This window comes from Capsicum annuum, unplaced genomic scaffold, assembly GCF_002878395.1.
Source record: "Capsicum annuum cultivar UCD-10X-F1 unplaced genomic scaffold, UCD10Xv1.1 ctg999, whole genome shotgun sequence".
Lineage (NCBI taxonomy): Eukaryota > Viridiplantae > Streptophyta > Magnoliopsida > Solanales > Solanaceae > Capsicum > Capsicum annuum.
The window spans coordinates 954406-962066 of record NW_025896087.1 but is presented as its reverse complement, the minus strand read 5'-3'; positions in this window follow the sequence as shown (position 1 = coordinate 962066).

The following is a 7661-nucleotide window of genomic DNA, read 5'->3' as shown; positions in this document are numbered from 1 at the left end:
AAAATCTCAAAAATATTATGTGTACAAATAGAGGTTTAAATTTCAAAGTAAGTCCTAGCATCCTAGAGATGATTTCTAGCTAAGAAAAAGGTACGGGTAATACAATATCTCTCCCTTGAGAACATTCATCCTCGAGTGGAACTGACTGAGAGGGGAACAATAATCAAAACATGAGTATCTGGAATATGATCTTATGAATGACAAACTGAATGCATTATACTGAACATGCATATCTGATGCATGTGTAACTGATTCATGAATGTATGACTTGGGTTCTCGCAATGAGAATGCATATCTTCAAGAGTCTGAATGGTCCTCTCCGCTTAGCTATCTATCAGAGGATGAAACACGTTACTGAGATGGACTTGTGTACCAAGACCCTTTTGGAATATTTTCTAAAAGTGAGAGGTGAACTGTGTACCTCTGTATAAGATGATAGATAATGGAATACCAAGTAATCTGACCAACTCTCTGATATAGAGTTTGGCTGAATAAGAGGTATGAACTGGAAGGAAATGAGCTGACTTTGTCATTCTGTCTACAATAGCCCAAACTGAATCATATTGATGACGAGTTCTAGGCAAACCCATCACGAAGTCCATGTTCACTTCTTCCCACTTACAAGTAGGAATGGTGAACTCCTACATGGACCTACTAGGTTTTTGATACTCTATCTTAACCTGCTGACATGTAGAACACATGGTTTTTGATACTCTATCTTAACCTGCTGACATGTAGAGCACTTACCCATAAACTCTATAACATCTCTTTTCATCCTACTCCACCAATAGATCTCCTGCAAGTCGTGGTACATCTTAGTGGCCCCTGGATGAATAGAGTATCGTGCACTATGCGCTTCTACAAGAATTCGCTGCCCGAAGCCATCTACATCTGGAACACACAAACAACCCTGACAATGAAGAACCCTTGGGAGAAAACCTCAACTTTCTAATTCTGAACTAACTCTTTTAGCTTGACTAGGCTGGGATCCCTGTCTTGCTTTTCTTTCACCTCAGAAACTACAGATGACTCTGAACTACTCTGAATACATACACCACTCTCTGAAGAGTCAACTAAGAGAACACCTAGTCTGGCAAGCTGATAGATTTCCTGGGCTATATTTTTCTTGCTATCCTTAACATGAGAAACACTATCCATGGAGAGTCTACTGAGAGCATCGGCTATAACGTTGGCCTTTCCCAGGTGATAAAGAACACTCAGGTCATAATCCTTTAAGAGCTCTAACTACCTTCTCTGATGAAGATTGAGATCTTTCTGAGAAAAGACATACTGGAGACTATTATTATCTATGAAGACTTCTACATGAACTCGGTATAAATAATTCCTCCAAATCTTTAAGGCAAATACTATGGCTGCTAACTTAAGATCATGAGTAGGATAATTCTTCTCATGGGGATTTAGCTGTCTGGAGACGTAGGCTATGACCTTACCATGCTGCATGAGGACACAACCTAAACGCACTCTGGATGCATCACAATAGACTATAAAATTGTCTGAACCATCTGGAAGAGTTAGAACTGGGGCTGAGGTAAGTCGAGTCTTGAACTCTTAAAAGCTTTTCTCAGAAGAATTTGACCACTAAAACTTAACCTTCTTCTGAGTTAATCTGGACATAGGAGAAGCAATAGAAGAAAATCCCTCGACAAAGCATCTGTAATAGGAAACCAAACCCAGGAAACTCCTGATATCAGAGGAAGAGACAAGGGCAAAGCCAGTTTCTTACAGCTTCGGTCTTCTGAGGATCTCATCTAATTTCATCATCGAAAATAATATGGCCAAGGAGTACTACTGATCTTAGCGAAAATTTGCACTTACTAAACTTGGCGAACAACTAATGATCTCTGAGAGTCTGAAGAACAATTCTGAGATGGTCTGAATGATCACGCTCTATGCGAGAATATACCAGAATATCAGTATTGCTTGAACACCCGATTCATCAAGTCCATGAAAGCTGTAGGGGCATTGGTAATACCAAAGGACATGACTAGAAATTTGAAGTGACCATACCAAGTACGGAAAGCTGTCTTCGAGATGTCACATTCTCTAACTTTGAGCTCATGTTAGCCTGATCTGAGGTCTATCTTAGAGAAATAACTGGCACCCCAAATTTGGTCAAACAATTCATCTATCCTGAGAAGCGGATACCTGTTCTTGACTGTGACTTTGTTAAGCTAACGATAATCAATACACATACTGAGAGAAACGTCTTTCTTGCACATGAATAAGACTATTGTACCCCATGGGGATATACTGGGCCTAATGAATCCCTTATCTAAGATATCCTTCAACTGATCAGTTCCTTGAGTTCTGTTGGTTCCATTCTATATGGCAGAATAGAAATAGGCTGAGTATCTGGGAGAAGGTCTATGCCGAAGTCTATTTCCATTTCAGGAGAAATGCCTGGAATATCTTCGAGAAAGACATCTGAATATTGATTAACCATATGGACTGATTCAAGACTGGGAGATTTGGAACTGGACTTCTTTAGATGCACGAGATGATACATACACCTCTTTGAAATCATTCTGCTTGCTTGAAGGTAGGAAACAAGCTGACCCCTAAAATATGTACTACCCTTCCACTCTAGGACGGTCTCATTCAGGAACTAAAATTGAACTATCTGGGTTTTGCAATAGACTGTGGCATAGCAAGAATGAAGGCAATCCATGCTGAGAATGACAGCAAAATCAGTCATTTCTAATTTGACTAAATCTGCTGACGTGGATTTTTGAAATATCATAATCGGGCAGTTCTTCTATACCCTCCAAGCCATAATGGTTTTATCTACTGGGGTAGAGACTGAAAAGGGCTCTGCTAAAATTTTGGGACTAATTCGGAAATCGCCTGTTGTGTAAGGAGTAACAAAAAAAAAAGGTTGCACCATGATCTAGCAAAGCGTAAACATGAACATGTAAAATCGATAACGTACCAGTAATGACATCAGGAGAATTTTCCTAATCCAGTCGAGTCTGAAGAGCATAGAGTCTATTTGGGCATTGCCCACTGGTAGCACTGGAAGTGGCACCCTGTAGGTTCGAGCGATTGAACTGAGCTGTGGAACAGTTTTGATAACCCTGATAACTGAACTGAGGACAATCTCTGACTCTATGCCCTGGCTTCCCACAACAAAAAAAAACATCACTACCAGCTCTACAAATACCCTGGTGGTTCTTACCATAAGATTTACATAGGGGATTAGTTCGGGCATTGCTAACACTGCCCTGAGATTTAAAGTCGGGTACTCTATCTCTAAACTTAGGAGCTGGAGCACTGGCTGAAGAATGACTTAGGATGAAATTGGGAATGATTTTCTCCCTCTGATTTAGGCTGAGCAAAACTAAAACTGCCTGATCTTGCTCTTTTATTCTGCCTCTCCCTAGCCCTAACCTTTTGCTCCTCTATTTTCTGAGTATAGGTCATGAGCCTGGCTAAAGTCATATCACTGTTCAGCATTGCAGATCTACACTCATTTACCACCCTATCATTCACTCCTAACACGAACTTGCTCATCTTAGCCCTATTGTCTGCAACCACATGAGGGGCATATTTAGAAAGCTGAGTAAATCTGAGAGAACCGTCATATTTCCCTACCTGAAGTTGATAAACTCAAGAACTTTGTCCTCCCTCAGCTCTTGCGGAAAAAATCTGTCTAAGAAATCCTTGACAAATTCTTCCTACTCTATTAAACCTGCATCCTCTAAACTCTCACACTTTCACTGTTTGTACCAAGTATGAGCAACTTCTTATAACTAGTATGCGGCTAAATCGGCACTCTGAACAAAAGTAACTCCCATGATGTCAATGACCTTCTGAACTTGGTCAATGAATTCCTAAGAGTCTTCATCAGACTTAGACCCGAAGAAAGATGGAGGGTTCATTCGAGTGAAGTCCTGAATTTAGTTGCTACAGAATTGGCCACTGGATTGGCTAGAATAACTGGTGGCCATTCATTCTGTGCAGCCACGGACTGAGCAAGTGTTATGAATGTGAATCTAAACTCTGCATGAGAAACATGCTCGCCCAAAGGGTCTTCGAGCTGAGGAACTGGCTTGTTTCTTCTCTTTGGAGGCATATTCTGGAATAAAAGAAGAACGAATTAGACTGAGAGTTTAACTTGAGATTATGCTCACTAGCACGACATGAATAATAAAAGAAGGGAAACGATTCCTAAAACATCTTATACCCTCCTGTACATAAATATGGCGCGTAACACACCCATGCACAAGACTCTACTAGATGTGACTTTAAGACTTCCTAGGACTCTATTAAACCTTAGGCTCTCATACCAAGATTGTAAGGCCTTGATTTTCTCAACTAGAATGCTACATGGTGCTTATGGCCCTGAAGGACTACAAGCTAACCCATGACTGATATCTGTTCCTATACACTATAATATATATCATAATAATATGAAAAACATAAATATGTAGGCCATAAGGTTCAACTGAATAAAGAATATGGTAAAATAACACCCATATGGGTGAAAGATATCGAAAATGACTGAAAACTGAATCAAATCTGAACTAAATCTTAAAGCCTCTAAACACTGTCTAAATAAGGAATTGAAGGAACATGTCTCCAACTAACTCCATAAACTGATAGCTAACTAAAATAATAAATGAATAAATCAAATCATATCGTCCTCGAATAAAGAGGACTCACTGCAACTCTGTATAGTGGAATGCGACTGCTGCTGTTGGTCTGGAACTCATGTCTCCGAACCTAAGGTCTAACATAAAGAGGAAGCACCATAGCATGAATGCATCAGTACAACTGGAGTACTGAGTATATGAGTGAGGTTGGATAAACATAAATAGGGTTACATGCATGAACAGTGGTAAATAGCTGACTGATATGAACATAAGAGTGCATACATGCATACATAGAAACTGAGATTGTGAATGCATGATAGCTAAATCTGTATGCTAATACATAGTTTACTGATAACTGATCATGACTGATACTATAGTGCTGAATACATGGGTAACTGTGTCTGATAGTCCTGGTATACTAATATCTGAAGAACTATCTGAGTTCTTTTACTGAGACTGAGCCTAAAACTATGGAAGGTAGTTTTTTAACTAACATGCCACAATAATGCATATAGCTAAGTTAGGGTCTAATCTCTGTCCCGACTGAAGGGGTATGAATACCGTACCACTGGTAAGGACAGTTGTGAGTGACCCTCAACTGGCAAGTACTCATATGAGAATAGTGGGAACCTTAAACTAATAGGTTAAGCCACCTCATCAACCCTAGTCTAATAGTTTAAGATGTGTCAACCTACGCTGGCTACGTAGTTCTGGAATACAAGGATGACTGCTAATAATCACACCTTAAACTGGTAGGTGAGTTTCCATCCTTGGGTTCACTCGGTGCTAACTTCTACTCCCATCAGAAGAAACTGAACATGATTTATCTAACTGTACATAGATTGAATAACTGACATCTATTGACTGACGAAATAGTACTACTCTCTGAGAATTTGCTGAGATCATGAGATTTCTGAGGTTTCCTGAGTCATATGAATGACTAAGTTCTATCGATTGTGGATTGACCGAGATGATTGTGACGACATGACATGGATCTACGAACATAGCTATGTTTTGTGGGTATGAATACCCCCAAGACTCAATGGAAGGCAATTGACACACATAACATGACTTGATCACAAGATTTGAGTCTTCAATTTATAATATCGTACATAAGGGATTACATACTAAGCATGGTTATCAATAACGTATTGCATGTAAAGGATTTCATGCCACATAGAAGTACTTGCACAACCTTAATATCATGTTCATTGCATAATTATACTAGCAACACATATCAATAGCATGGAAGTTCATATGGAATCATCTTAAGAGTTGACATAGATGGTCATTTAAATACTTTGGGGTCATGGGAACATGATTTTTATCATTCTAGGAATTTTAACAAACACCTTGCATGCAACTTTGGGGCATAGGTTTTCTCAACAAGTTTAATCATCTTGAACTACCCAAATTCATGGGTTTTAACTACAAACATGCATACATCATGGAAGTTAACTTAAATTAATATCTTGAAGCTTAAACAATGATCATTTACACGAACAACATCACATAACAATAAGGAAATCAAAGTTTCTCATTTAAAAGCATGGTTCTTGAACTCTATGAACGAAAGGGGTCCATAGATGAACACTACGCATACCTGACTCAGGGTTCTTGACGTTTTTGAAATTGAAGGGTTTGAAATCCTTTGATTCTTGAAGAGGATTGGGTCTTGTTCTTATATATTAAATATAGAGAGAAACCTTAGTTTTTGTTTGTGAAATAATAATTAGCATAATGGCTGAATTCGGACTTATCTGGGTATATGTAGGCGAGTGGCAATTGATCAAAATAACCTTGTTAAAATGACCTAGAAATAAACTAAATTTGTCATGTGATGGTCCGTCAAACACTTTACGGTCTATCACTTAGCCCATCAGAGGTGGACCAGAAATGGGGTACACTAGATAAGAGTTGACGGCATGGATGATGATCCATCACAACTTTGATGGTCTATCAACTCGTCCGTCAGTCCTTATCCAGTACATGGCTCAACAGCCTTGGCTATGACAGTCAAAGTGGTGGTCCATCACTTATGTCGTGGTCCATCAACTTGGCCATCATACCTAGGCGTTTCTGGCAATTCCAAGTAAAACGTCCATAACTTCCTCGTCTGATGTCAGATTTGGACAAAATTGGTACCTTTTGAAAGCTAACTCAATTTCCCATGTGATAGGAAGTGAAAAACTAAAAAATAAAACGTGTACAAACATAGGTTTATATTTTGAAGTAATTCCTAGCATCCTTGAGATGATTTCTAGCTAGGAAAAAGGCATGGGTATTATAGTATCTCACCTAGTAGAATGTTAAAGAGGCTAGCAACTTGAAAATTTCCTAAGTGTCAAAAGGACTAAGTCATATTTTAAGCTCCTAAACATGTTTGATCTCTAGATTAATTTTTCCAATCTTGAGATATGGATTTTTAAGTTATTTTATGTTTTGCGGAGTAAAAGGGATGTATCGGGAAAATTTCATATTTTTCGAATAGTATTAGAGGTGAAATTAGATGTTGGAAATAGTGAACCAACGTGAAGTCGATGGGCCGTGTTGATGAATGCATCGATGAAAAAGTAAACCAACGCGATATCGACGGGTTCCGTCGGTGCCAAGTTCGTGATTTCTTTTAAAATTTCAGCTCAAGAGGGGTAATTAGTCAATTCCCCTCATCTAAAATCTGTCTTAACACAAAATAAAATCATTTTTAGGGAAAAATACATCATAAACCTCTTACAATCTCTCAAATCAAAAGCCCTAGTCTCTTCCCCTAAGATCAAGAGTTTATCTTTGAAGTCGAGAATTTTAAGAACTTAAGAAAAATTTGGATTCCACCCTTCCTCCGAAGTGATCTAAGGTATGTCGGTTTTTTTAAAAACAATATGGGCATAAGGAAATTGTTTCAATACCATTTAAATGTTGTAAGATCATGTATTTGTGAAGCTTTTTAGAAATATATATACAATCTTGTATTATGAATTCTTTAATGATATTACTGTATTGGTCTTGAGGCCTTTCCCCTAAATTTATTTGTACTCGTATATATGTATG